Below are 14,817 nucleotides of genomic sequence, written 5' to 3'. Positions count from 1 at the left end.
GACTTATGGGGAGATTTTACTCCGCTGGCACTACAGGGGCTCTGCAAACACACCTGGCGCTCAGAAACTTCTTCAGCAAAATCTGCACTGAAAATGCTAATTGGTGCTACTTCCATTCTGAGCCCTGCTGTGTGCCCATACAGAGGTTTATGCCCGCGTATGGGGTACCGTTGTATTCAGAAGAACCTGCGTTACAGATTTTGGGGTACTTTTTTTCTCCTGTTACTCGTGAAATTGAGAAATTTCAAACTAAACTAACATGTTATTGGAAAAATTCATGTTTTTCATTTTAACTGTCTAATTTTGAATACTTTCCTCTAATACCTGTGGGGTCAAAATGCCCACCACACCCCAAAATGAATTCTTTGAGGGGTGCACTTTCCAAAATGGGGTGACTTATGGGGGTTTTCTCTCTCCTGACACTACAGGGGCACTGCAAACGCAGCTGGCGCTCGGAAACTTCTTCAGCAAGATCTGCATTAAAAAAGCGAATTGACGCTCCCTTCCTTCTGAGCCCTGCTGTGTGCCCATACGGTGGTTTACGCCCACATATGGGGTACTGTTGTACTCAGGAGAACCTGCGTTAGAAATTTTGGCGTGTTTTTTTTTCTCATGTTCCTTTTGAAAATGAGAAACTTTAATCTAAACGTTTATTTTATTGGAAAATTTAAATTTTCCATTTTTTTACAGCCTAAGGCTAGGTTCACACTATGTAACTGTGCGGCTGTATTTTTTATGCGGCTGTAAATGTGCGGATGAAACTACGGCCGTAGGAAAAAATAGACATGCGGCTGAAAACATACGGTCATTTACTTGGAAATCTGGTTCAACTAAAAATAACAAATAAAATCTAAAGAAAGTGATGCAAACACCTCTGGATGCATCTGGGAAAGCAGGGAAACAGTTTACAGGAATCGCTATTACCGGGGTTTGCGATCCTCTGCAGTATGCCGATGCCTCTCATAATATATTGAATTAATAAAACACATTTTCGTTGTAATAAAGTCCCTTTCATTGTTCAATAATTAAATTTAAACGATTCCATCATTTTGCAATTAAATATACTGTTAAAATAAATATATATATAAATAAATGTATTATTTATATATATATTTATTTTTTGACAGTATATTTAATTGCACAATGATGGATTCGTTAGAATTAAATTATTGAACAACGAAACTGATTTTATTTCAACGAAAATGTGTTTTATTAATTAAATATTAATTAGTACAGGAAGCTCCATAAGCCGTTAATTCATATTGCCGGCAAAAGAGCTTTCTGTACTAATCATCACTTTACTTTAATTAAAACATCAAATGTTTCTTCTAATTATGTTATCACAATAGCATTATTAGAAGAAACATTTAGAATTATATGTGCGCTCAGCTGATTGGCTGATCGGCTCAGCGCACGTATAATTAGCGGGTCCGCAGCACAGTGACTTCATTGTGCTGCGGACCAGCGAAGAGGACACATCGGGGTGAGTATAGAGCTCTTCCCACCCCCTCCCCAGCACTGCACCCCTCCCAGCAAGGAAGGGGGGTCACTTAACCCCTTCCTTGCTGGGATGGGTGCAGTCTGACATCAGTCTGGCCCCCAAGGGGTCAAGGGGGATACAATACATCCTCCCTTAACCCCTTGGGGGCCAGACTGTAAGCAGCGATCTGTAAAGATGCTGCATACTGTAAGGAGCACAACACCGCTCACAATGATGGGTGTTGTGCTCCTGTTTGTGTGTTTTTTGTGTGTTTCTCCCTTTTTGTTTTTCAGATATCGGTATCCTGGGGATTACGTCGGATTCCGTGGACTACGTCGATGACCAGCGGTTGTGTTTTTTTTTTTTAATAAAATGGTCAATGAGGGGTGTGGGGGTGTTTTTATTTGAATGAAAATTTTTTTTAACTTGTGTCTTGTCTTTATTTCTTTACTTTATAGACTTAGTAGTGGAAGCCGTCTAATAGACGGAATCCATTACTAAGTCGGGGCCTAGTGTTAGCCGGTATAAAATGGCTAACACTAACCCCCTATTATTACCCCAGTACCCAATGCCACCAGGGGTACTGGGAAGAGCCGGGTGCCAGTGGTCCCGGAGCGTCAAAATTGGCGGCAGCAGGCTGGTAAGATTTAGGCTGGGGAGGGCCTAAACCAATGGCTCTTCCCACCCTGGTGTTACCAGGCTGCTGTCGTTTGGTTTTTAACCCGGCTGGTTATAAAAATCGGGGGGACCCTATGCGTTTTTTTTTAAAAATAAATAATAAAAAAAAAACGCATAGGGTCCCCCCTATTTTTATAACCAGCCGGGTTAAAAACCAAACGACAGCAGCCTGGTAACACCAGGGTGGGAAGAGCCATTGGTTTAGGCCCTCCCCAGCCTAAATCTTACCAGCCTGCTGCCGCCCGGTCCAGGAGCGCCAATTTTGACGCTCCGGGACCACTGGCACCCAGCTCTTCCCAGTACCCCTGGTGGCATTGGGTACTGGGGTAATAATAGGGGGTTAGTGTTAGCCATTTTATACCGGCTAACACTAGGCCTCAACTTAGTAATGGATTCCATCTATTAGACGGCTTCCACTACTAAGTCTATAAAGTAAAGAAATAAAGACAAGACACAAGTTAAAAAATTTTTTTATTCAAATAAAAACACCCCCACACCCCTCATTGACCATTTTATTAAAAAAAAAAAACAACAAACAACCACTGGTCATCGACGTAGTCCACGGAATCCGACGTAATCCCCAGGATACCGATATCTGAAAAACAAAAAGGGAGAAACACACAAAAAACACACAAACAGGAGCACAACACCCATGATTGTGAGCGGTGTTGTGCTCCTTACAGTATGCAGCATCTTTACAGATCGCTGCTTACAGTCTGGCCCCCAAGGGTTTAAGGGAGGATGTATTGCATCCCCCTTAACCCCTTGGGGGCCAGACTGATGTCAGACTGCACCCATCCCAGCAAGGAAGGGGTTAAGTAACCCCCCTTCCTTGCTGGGAGGGGTGCAGTGCTGGGGAGGGGGTGGGGAGAGCACATATAATTCTAAATGTTTCTTCTAATAATGCTATTGTGATAACATAATTAGAAGAAACATTTGATGTTTTCATTAAAGTAAAGTGATGATTAGTACAGAATGCTCTTTTGCCGGCAATATGAATTAACGGCTTACTGGAGCTTCCTGTACTAATTAATATTTAATTAATAAAACACATTTTCGTTGAAATAAAATCAGTTTCGTTGTTCAATAATTTATTTCTAACGAATCCATCATTGTGCAATTAAATATACTGTCAAAAAATAAATATATATATAAATATACATTTATTTATATATATATATTTATTTTAACAGTATATTTAATTGCAAAATGATGGATTCGTTAGAATTAAATTATTGAACAACGAAAGGGACTTTATTACAAAGAAAATGTGTTTTATTAATTTAATATATTAACTATTAGAGGCATCGGCATTCGGCATCATTGCCGGCTATTTTTGAAGTACTCCGTACGGACCGCCTGTCAATCCACGGCCGCATTTCAAGCCGCAAACAATGGTCTTGTTAATTTTTTACGGGTCCGTTTACGATAGGGCCGTAGATTCATACATAGTGTGCACTGTGCAGCCGTATATCGTATACTTTCCAGCGTACGCATGAACCACCAAAAATACCGCCGCACAATTACAGCCGCAAATACAGCCGCACAGTTACATAGTGTGAACCTGGCCTAATTGTGAATACTTTCCTCCAGCCCCTGTAGGGTTAAAATGCTCATTATACCCCTAGATTAATTCTTTAAGGTGTCTAGTTTCCAAAATGGGGTCACTTATGGGGGTTTCCAGTATACAAGCCTCCTAAATCCATTTAAAAAAAGAACTGGTCCCTAAAAAAAAATCCGTTTTGGAAATTTCATGAAAATTTGATAATTTGTTGATACATTTCTAAGCCCCATAACACCCTAAAAAAGTAAAATATATTTACCAAATTATGCCAGAATAAAGAAGACATATTGATAATGTGATTTAGTAACTAATTTATGTGCTATGACTTCCTTTTTTAAGAAGCAGAGAATTTCAAAGTTCATAAAATACAAATTTTTCATGATATTTTGATGTTTTTCACACAAAAAAAACACAAAGTAGTGACCAAATTTTGCCACTAATATAAAGTGCCATATGTGACGAAAAAACTACCTCAGAATCTCTAGCATACGTTTAAGCATCACTGAGCTATAAGCGCATAAAGTGAGACAGGTCATATTTTAAAAATTAGCTTGGTCATTAAGGCCAAAACAGGCTTTAGAGGCAAGGGGTTAAGGACATATGTATCATTCTTTTTGTGCCATTATTCTGGATTATTTTGTGTTTTTGCGCAGGAATGTAACATTTTGCGCATCATTTATGAAGCAGTTTCTGCTAATTTTCAGCATTTTACGCCGGAAGCGCGCATTTCAAATTTTTCGCTCGGAAGGGGTGTGTTAGGGGTGTGGTTTAGGGGATCTTCTTTTTAAGCCAGATTTATCTTATGCATTTTTTTTTATTTTGCACAAAAAGTAGTACTCCTGTCAGACCCTGTGTAACGCCCGGAGTAGTGGATCCACTGGACCGGCACCAGCGATGGCACAAACCTCACCAGGGAGCGGAGTCTAAGGGGCCGCTGGTTTTCACCAGAGCCCGCCGCAAGGCGGGATGGACTTGCTGCGGCAGGCGACCCCCAGGTCGCTACCCCTGGCTTGGTTGCTGGTGTCGGCAGGCGAGGCGTGGCAGGAGACGGTACAGGCAATAGTCTGCAGATGAGAGAGCACGTGACTGGCTGGACACAGGAACAGGTGGAGTGACAGGGGAACCGGAACCAGGAACAGGGACAAGGGACCAGGTAACGGACAGGACTCAGGAACAGGGACTAGGGACCAGGTAACGGACAGGACACAGGAACAACAGGGAGCTGGGCCAAACGCTATGGGAAGCATGTAGAGGCTCCAACACAGGGGACAGGGCATGCTGGGATTTATAGGGGAGTGATTGGTGCAACTACCAATTAGGAGCGCACTGCCCCTTTAAATCTGAGAAAGCCGGCGCGCGCGCGCCCTAGGAGGCGGGGACGCGCGCGCCGGCCGGCACAGCGAGAGACAGGAGCGTGGAGAGGTGAGGCGCCCCCCGGGGCCGAACGTGTAGCAGCGCCGGGTCCCTGCACCGGGACCCCGGCAGCTGCATAAGATGGGAGGAGGTCGCGGCGGCGGCCCGGAGCATGGGACGCCGCCGCGGCCGTGACAGTACCCCCCCCCTTTGGCCTCCCCCTCTTTCTAACCTGCAGGAACCTTTTGATGAGATCTTGGTCCAGGATGTTAGCCTCGGGTTCCCAGGACCTCTCCTCAGGACCAAATCCTTTCCAGTCCACCAGGAAGAACCTTCTACCTCTGACAGTCTTCATAGCCAGAATGTCCTTAACAGCGTAGACGTCGTCAGAGACGGCTTGAGGAGCAGAGAACGAAGACCTATCGGAGAACCGGTTCAGGACCACTGGTTTTAAGAGGGAAACATGGAAGGAGTTCGGAATCCGCATAGTGGGGGGTAGGCGGAGTTTGTAGGTGACAGGGTTGATGCGTCTTAGCACCGAGGAATCGAGGGCCCAACTTGTAGCTGGGGATCTTGAGTCGGACATATTTGGCCGAGAGCCAGACTTTGTCACCTGGGAGAAAATTCGTGGCAGGTCTCCTCTTCTTATCAGCCTGGTCCTTCATGCGTTCCGAGGCTTTGAGTAAGGACTGTCGAGTTTGTTCCCAGATCGATTGCAGGTCAGATAACAACTCCTCCACGGCTGGGACTTCAGAGGATGGAGAGAGAGGCAGAGGAGGACGAGGATGATGCCCGTAGACCACATAGAAAGGGGACTTGCCTGTGGAAGTCGAGTCCAAGTGGTTATAAGAGAATTCTGCCCATGGGAGTAGATCGGACCAGTTGTCTTGGCGGCTTGAAACAAAATGGCGTAGGTAGTTGCCCAGAATCTGATTGACTCTCTCCACTTGCCCGTTGGTTTGAGGATGGTAGGCCGATGAGAAGTCCAGCTTCACTTGGAGTTGCGAGCATAGGGCACGCCAAAATTTAGAGACAAATTGAGAGCCTCGGTCGGACACAATGTGAAGAGGAAGTCCATGCAGGCGAAAGATGTGTCGGAAGAACAACTGAGCCAGACGAGGAGCAGAGGGCAGACCAGGAAGGGCCACGAAGTGAGCCATTTTAGAAAAGCGGTCCGTCACCACCCAAATAACTGTATTGCCCGCAGATGGAGGTAGGTCAGTGATGAAATCCATCCCAATGTGGTGCCAGGGATGATCCGGGACTGGCAAGGGCAATAGTAGGCCGGCAGGTCTTAGACGGGGAGATTTATTCCTGGCACAGACTGCACAGGAAGCCACAAAATCCTTGACATCCTGGAGGAGATTGGGCCACCAGTAATGACGGGAGATCAATTGCCCGGTCTTTTGGGCTCCTGGATGCCCGGCTACCAAAGAGGAATGCCCCCACTTCAAGATGCGTTTACGGAGTGCGGGACGCACATAAGTCTTCCCGGGAGGCAGTCTCTGCAGAGCAGAAGTGGCAACTGGTACTAGGCGGTCGGGAGGTATTATGTGACGAGGAGATTCCTCTTGCCCCATGACATCGGATGCTCGGGATAATGCATCGGCCTTTAGATTCTTCTCGGCTGGACGGAAGTGGATGGTATAGTTGAACCGAGAGAAGAAGAGGGACCACCGAGCCTGCCTGGGATTGAGGCGTTGAGCCGATTGGAGGTAGAGGAGGTTCTTGTGGTCCGTGTAGATGTTAACCGGGTGTTTAGCCCCCTCTAATAGATGACGCCACTCCTCCAGTGCCAACTTAATGGCCAGGAGTTCACGGTCCCCAATGGTATAGTTCCTCTCGGCAGGGGAGAAAGTCTTAGAGAAGAACCCACAGGTTCTGGTCTTGCCTGATGTGTCCCTTTGAGAGAGAACGGCTCCTGCGCCCACAGAAGAAGCATCGACCTCGAGAGAAAACGGCCTGGAGACATCCGGGCGGACTAGGGCAGGAGCGGAGGCAAAGGCAGACTTGAGGCTATTGAAGGCTTGTTCGGCCTCTGGAGGCCAACGTCTGGGGTCCGCCTTCTTTTTAGTGAGAGCCACAATGGGTGCGACCAGGGTAGAGAAGTGAGGGATGAATTGCCGGTAATAGTTGGCGAAGCCCAGGAAACGTTGGATAGCTCTAAGTCCCACAGGGCGTGGCCATTGAAGGACAGCTGCGAGCTTGGCTGGATCCATTTGTAGGCCCTGATCGGAGACGATATAGCCAAGAAATGGAAGACTGCGCTGATGGAAAACGCACTTCTCAAGCTTGGCGTATAGATGATTGGCCCGTAGTCTTCGTAGAACCTGACGCACTTGTGCCACATGAGTCTGCTGGTCCGGGGAGAAGACCAAAATGTCGTCCAAATAAACAATGACGCAGACATAGAGGAGGTCTCGGAAGATATCGTTCACGAATTCCTGGAAGACCGCTGGGGCATTGCATAGGCCGAATGGCATGACCAGATATTCGTAGTGCCCATCCCTGGTGTTGAAAGCGGTCTTCCATTCGTCTCCCTTACGAATTCGGACCAAGTTATACGCTCCCCTGAGATCCAGCTTGGAGAAGATCTTTGCTCCACGAAGACGGTCGAATAGTTCCGGAATAAGCGGAAGAGGATAGCGGTTCTTAACGGTCACCTTATTTAAACCCCGATAGTCTATGCATGGGCGGAGGGAACCGTCCTTCTTCTGAACAAAGAAAAATCCGGCGCCAGCTGGAGACGTGGATTTGCGGATGAAGCCCTTTTGTAAGTTCTCCTGGATGTAGGAGGACATGGCTTCAGTCTCGGGCACAGAGAGAGGGTATACTCGACCACGTGGAGGAGAAGACCCAGGAAGGAGGTCTATAGGGCAATCATAGGCCCGATGGGGTGGTAGTGAGTCCGCCTCCTTGGCCGAGAAAACATCGACAAAGTCTTGGTAGTCCTCCGGTAGCCCGGATAGAGGCTTGACATAAGCAGGTGACCTTGTAGAGCACTTGGGTTGAGGAGATCTCAGACACCGGTTATGACAGTCCTGACCCCAGCTGAGAACCTCCCCAGTTCTCCAGTCCAGCTTAGGGGTATGGATTTGCAGCCAAGGAAGCCCCAGCAGGAGGTTGGAAGAGGAATGGCGCAAGACATAGAAGGAGATCTTCTCCTGATGTAAGGCTCCCACCTGGAGGACTAGGGGTGCCGTCTGGCTGTACACCGCTTCGGTAAGAACCTCCCCCGTAACCGAAGAGATAGACCGGGGTTGGGCTAGCTGGATCACGGGTAGCCGCCATCTTTGGACCAACGAAGCAGAGATGAAACTGCCAGCAGAGCCAGAGTCGATGAGGGCAGTAGTCTGGAAAACTTGCCCAGAGGGTGTCTGGATGGAGACGGGCATAGTCAACCTTGGAGAGGTGGCATTCACACCTAGGGAGGCCTCTCCCACCGGACCTAGGTGCGGGCGTTTCCCGGACGCTGAGGGCGTTGGGGACATCTCTGTCGATAGTGATCCGCGCCACCGCAATAGAGGCAGAGATTCTGGTCCAGTCGACGGTTCCTCTCATCAGTCGTCAGGCGAACACGTTCCACCTGCATAGGAACCTCTGGAAGCGACTGGGACATAGGAGCAACAGGATTCTGGAACACCGGTGCCAGCCGAGGATGGCGACGGGGCAGACTCAGACGCCGTCCTTGCCGAACCTCCTCCTCTCTCTCGGAAAACCTGGTGTAGACTCTGGTAGCCAGTAGAATAAGATCGTTCAAGGAGGTAGGCAGATCCCGGGCAGCGAGCACATCCTTCACTTGGCTGGACAGGCCCTTTTTAAAGGTGGCAATCAGAGCGGCCTCATTCCAGTCTAGTTCCGCAGCCAGGGTGCGGAACTGGATGGCGTAATCACCAACGGAGGAAGTCCCTTGGGATAAATTGAGGAGAGCAGTCTCAGCCGAAGACGCACGGGCAGGTTCCTCAAAGACCGAGCGGAACTCGTCCAGGAAGATTCGAAAATTGGCAGCAACCGGATCATTACGGTCCCATAGTGGCGTGGCCCAGGCCAGAGCTCTTCCCTCCAATAGGCTGATAATGAAAGCCACTTTAGAGCGCTCGGTGGCAAACTGACTGCTTAAAAGTTCGATGTACATGGTGCATTGGGTCAGGAACCCTCTGCACAACTTGGGGTCACCTCCATATTTACTTGGGAGAGCCAGTCGTAGTTTTGAAGAGGCTGCCGGAGGTGATGACTGCTGAGCTGTGGTATGCTGTTGAACGGCTGCAGTCAGTTGTTGAATCAGCTGTGACTGTTGCTGAATCTGTTGAGCCTGTAGGGCGACCACTCGGGCTACCTCGCGGATATCAGGCACCTCGCCGGGATCCATGGTTGGAGCCTACTGTAACGCCCGGAGTAGTGGATCCACTGGACCGGCACCAGCGATGGCACAAACCTCACCAGGGAGCGGAGTCTAAGGGGCCGCTGGTTTTCACCAGAGCCCGCCGCAAGGCGGGATGGACTTGCTGCGGCAGGCGACCCCCAGGTCGCTACCCCTGGCTTGGTTGCTGGTGTCGGCAGGCGAGGCGTGGCAGGAGACGGTACAGGCAATAGTCTGCAGATGAGAGAGCACGTGACTGGCTGGACACAGGAACAGGTGGAGTGACAGGGGAACCGGAACCAGGAACAGGGACAAGGGACCAGGTAACGGACAGGACTCAGGAACAGGGACTAGGGACCAGGTAACGGACAGGACACAGGAACAACAGGGAGCTGGGCCAAACGCTATGGGAAGCATGTAGAGGCTCCAACACAGGGGACAGGGCATGCTGGGATTTATAGGGGAGTGATTGGTGCAACTACCAATTAGGAGCGCACTGCCCCTTTAAATCTGAGACAGCCGGCGCGCGCGCGCCCTAGGAGGCGGGGACGCGCGCGCCGGCCGGCACAGCGAGAGACAGGAGCGTGGAGAGGTGAGGCGCCCCCCGGGGCCGAACGTGTAGCAGCGCCGGGTCCCTGCACCGGGACCCCGGCAGCTGCATAAGATGGGAGGAGGTCGCGGCGGCGGCCCAGAGCATGGGACGCCGCCGCGGCCGTGACACCCTGGCGTATTTTTTTAGTAATTTTTTTTAGACAATAAAATCCCTGCTAAATTGCACAATATTTATTAGGACCATGCTTCTAATGATAATTTTTGCGCATAAACCAGAGATTTTTGAGCAAACATGTGAAAAGGGCGCAATTGTGCAGATGATACACTCTATCTTTTGATCTTTTTGGAATTGGGTATGTTGAAATGCAACATTCCTGACTGTTGGTGATAAGTTGACTTGAGAACATTTTCTCATCTCCTCATTTGAAAAACTTGCACGATGAGCAAAGCAAAACTGGAGACATGTAGTGTCAGCGTCAGTTATGATAATGGCCTTGTAGTATCTGTACATTGCATTGCTGTTGTTGCTCAGTGCAGTGCCAATATAGCTCTGAATCATTTTTACCATGTTCTTAGATGTTTTTTAACCCCTTCAAGACACAGCCCTCGGATGCCCGTGTCAAATTAATGCAATGTTCCTCCCCGCCTTCTAAGAGCCATAGCGCTTTTAGTTTTCCACCTACAGGGCTGGTCGGGGTATTTTTTTGCGCCATGATCTCTAGTTTCTATTAATTTCATATTGGTGTAGCAAAAAAAATTTTGATTGCTTTTTATAATTTTTTTTTTCTCATATATAATTTAATAAAATCATTAATCCTGGTGTTTTTTTTTTTTTTCGTTTACGCCGTTCACCGTGGGGGAACAATAATGTTATATTTTAACAGATCCGACAATTCCGCACGCTATGATATGTAAAATGTTTGTTTATTTTTTTTTAAAATATTTTTCTTTTTATAATGGGCAAGGGGGTATTTTAAACTATTTTTTTAAAGGGGGATTTTTGAGAGGTTTTTAATACTTTTAAAAACTTTTATTGCATTTTTTAACACTTGGTTTCACTGTAAAAGATAGCATAGATTAGTGTTATCGGCGATCTATGTATAGAGCCTGCCTGAGAGCCGATCTGAACGGATCGCTGCGGGGGTCCTGGTCACTCAGTGACAGATGCTTGATCTGTCACTGAGTACCTTAAACGGCGCGATCGCTATAGATCTCAGCGTTTAAGGGGTTAATGAGACGCAGCTGCAGGATCACTGCTGCTTCTCATTACCTCCGGCCCTGGACACACTGATGTGTGCGGGACCGCGCTCACCGCAGCGGTCCCGCACACATCAGAAGCCCCGTCAGTGCATTAACGTATATATACATTCCTACTGCACGGGGTATGTGCAGTAGGAACGTGTATATATACAGATTGCTGACGGGAAGGGGTTAAACTATAATTTCAAAGAATGACAGGGGCTCATAGGATGATATGGGCGAAGAAACAGTGAGTTTGTGAACCGCAGTAGTAAGAAGAAAAAGATTTTCACTGGATAACCCCTTTAAGCCCATTCTGTCAGAGGATATATGTGATCATAAAGTGGAGTCTCTTTGAGTGGAAATAAGGGGAGGGAGGAAGAATAATAAAATACTTATAGGATTGAGTTATAAGTCTCAAGTATAGTGGAAGAAGCAGCTGAAAATTCCCTAATAAGACAAATAGATGAGGCAGCAAAGCAGAATAAAGTTGTTATTATGGGGGACTTTAACTACCCCAATATAAACTGGAAAGCAGAACGCTGCAGCTCCAGCAAAGGAAGCTGTTTTTAGAAAATAATAAAAGACTATTAGGCTACGTTCACACAGAGCAAAAGGGGCGGATTACGCGAGGAAATATTTCCGCCTGAAATCAACTGACGCTGAATTCCGAGCAGAATGTAAGCAGAATCTCTGCGTATTCCGCTAGGAAAGTGTTCAGCTCGTAATCAGCTCTTGCCAAATTCAGCGTGGAATACTCGAGGAATCTGCGCTGAATCCGCATGCATTCAGCGCTGAAAATCAGTGAGTATTTGGCGAGTAAACTAGACTATACCAGAATATATACTAGAATCCTCCTCCCCCCCTTTTTTCCCCATTTCCGCGCTGATTCAGCGAGTAATTTCCGCTTGTATTACGCTTGTATTCCACGCTGAATACGCGCGTATTCCGCGCTGAAACAGAAAATCAGAGCCCCATTGATTTGTATAGGCTTCCGCTAGTGGAAGAATGAACATGTTCATTCTTCTGGCGGAAAGCGGATTAGTTCAGTGCGGAAATTCCACCGTGTGAACTGCAGAGCAGAATTTCCATTCAACACAATGGAAATTAGCTCTGTACCTATTTTAACGGCTGAAATTTCAGCGCTGATTCAGCGCAGAAATTCAGCTGCTTTTGCTCTGTGTGAACGAGCCCTTACCTTTCCCAGCTAGTACGGGAACCAGCCAAAGGGGGGGGGGGAGGGGACTCCTGGACCTGATTTTAACGAATAGGCTAGACAGAATATCAAAGGTAGAAGTGAGTGTGTGTGTGTGTGGGGGGGGGGTTTCGGGCGGCAAAAATGTTCTTCACTTACGTTAGTAATAAGAGACTTAAAACTGAAACCGTTTGTCCCCTCAAAAATAATTAGGATGTAATGGTGGAGGGGGAATAAGAAAAAGCTACTAAATACATTCTTCTCTACTGTATTCCCAGAGGAGAATCCCATAACAGATAAAATGACTAGGGATTATAGCAATCCTCCCATAACTCTTATCTGCCTAACACAACAAGAAGTAACATAGTAAATAAGGTTGAAAGAAGACTAGAGTCCATCAGGTTCAACCTAGGGGAACCCTACTGTGTTGATCCAGGGAAGACAAAAACCCCTGTGAGGCAGACGACAATTGCCCCACCACAGGGAGAAAACGTCCCCCCCCCCCCCCGACTCCAATGGCAACCAGAATAATCCCTGGATCAACATATCACCGGAAATCTAATGCCCATAACTTGTGATATTATATTGTTCAAGAAAAGCATCCAGGCCTTCCTTGAACTTATTTAATGAATCGGCCATGACAACATCATGTGGCAGAGAGTTCCACAGTCTTACCGCTCGTACAGTAAAGAACCCGCGTCGATGCTGATGATAAAATCTTCTTTCCTCTAGATGTAGAGGATACCCCCTTGTCATGTTTACAGACCTAGGAGTAAAAAGATCACTACAAAGACCTCTGTACTGTCCATTCATATATTTGTACATTGTGATCAGATCGCCCCTAAGACGTCTTTTTTCTAGCGTAAATAACCCCAAGCTTGATAACCTGTCCTGGTACTGTAACACACCCATTCCCTTAATGACCTTTGTTGCCCTCCTCTGTACCCGCTCCAGTTCAGCTGTGTGAACATTAAAATACATAAATCACTGGACCCAGACGGTATTTATCCTAGAGTTTTGCAGAAATTAAGTAATGTTTTATACAGACCCTTATTCCTAATATTTAAAGATTCTATAATGATGGATTGTTCCACATGACTGACGCATAGCTAATATGGTACCAATATTCAAGAAGGGGTCAAAAAGTGATCCTGGAAACTATAGGCCTGGAAGTCTAACATCTATAGTAGGTTTAGTATTTGAGGGGTTTGTAAGAGATGCTATACTAATAAAAATAATCATTAAAGATTGGTCTATAAAATGGGGATGGTGGGACTCGGGGGAAAATATATGTAAATGGGTAAGTATTGTTTGAGTGATAGGAAACAGGTTAGTCATCGATGGGGCATACTTTGATTGAGTCAAAAAACAAAGTGGAACAGCAACCTACAGGTGCAAGTGCTTACCATACATACTCCCCCTGGCTTACACACTATACAAATCTGCTCTATAGATATAAAAAAAATGAGGATCTTAGCAAACCATTTGATCAAACATGTTAAAGTGCCATGTTACAGTGTCCTCAGAGATATGGTCTTACTCTAGCATTTTCACACTAGCAATGGCTTCTCCTGGGCTAACACTAAGCCTACATCTGTGCAGATAGGATCTGAATAATAGTTTTTTATAGCACCTACAAGACATGAGTGGAGTGCAAGTCAACAGCAGGTAGCCACACCCCTCAGAAAAAAGCAAAAGCCGGCAGCACTCTTATGCCTCTGTTCACACTGTAGGTTGCATGCTACATGTAGCTGGAGTATAGACGAAAAAACAAAGTTCAACAGCTACCTACAGGTGCAAGTGCTTACCATACATACTCCACTTGCACCTGTAGGCGTCTGTTGCACTTTTTTTTTTTGTCTGTACTTCCTACAGTTTAAACAGAGGCATAGGAGTGTTCCCAACTTTTGCTTTTTTTCGGTTGTATATGGGTGGTGTGGAGATTATTTGTATCCTATCTTCTCAGTTTTAGGCTTAATGTTAACCCATTGCTAGTGTGAAAATGCTAGAGCAGGACCATGCTTTTGAGGACACCTTAATGTGATGACTCTGTTTGAGCAAATGGTTTGCTAAGATCCTAATTTTTTTAATATCTATAGAGCAGGTTTTTATCGTGTGTACGCTGGGTATGTATGTATGTATGTACGTACGTATGTATGGTAAGCACTTTCATCTGTAGGTTGCTGTTGAACTTTATTTTTTTTTCCGTCTATACTTCTACCACATGCAGTGTGCAACCTACAGTGTGAACAGAGGCATTAAAATGCTGCTTTTGCTTTTATGCTCTGATTGGGTTACAGTTACTAGTGGGGTACCACAGGGGTCAGTGTTGGGCCACTTCCTTTCAATATGTTTAGTAATGACCTAATAGAATCTCCATATTTGCAGATGATACT

This window comes from Dendropsophus ebraccatus, chromosome 3, assembly GCF_027789765.1.
Source record: "Dendropsophus ebraccatus isolate aDenEbr1 chromosome 3, aDenEbr1.pat, whole genome shotgun sequence".
NCBI classification, from domain to species: domain Eukaryota; kingdom Metazoa; phylum Chordata; class Amphibia; order Anura; family Hylidae; genus Dendropsophus; species Dendropsophus ebraccatus.
This window is presented reverse-complemented; position numbering follows the sequence as displayed.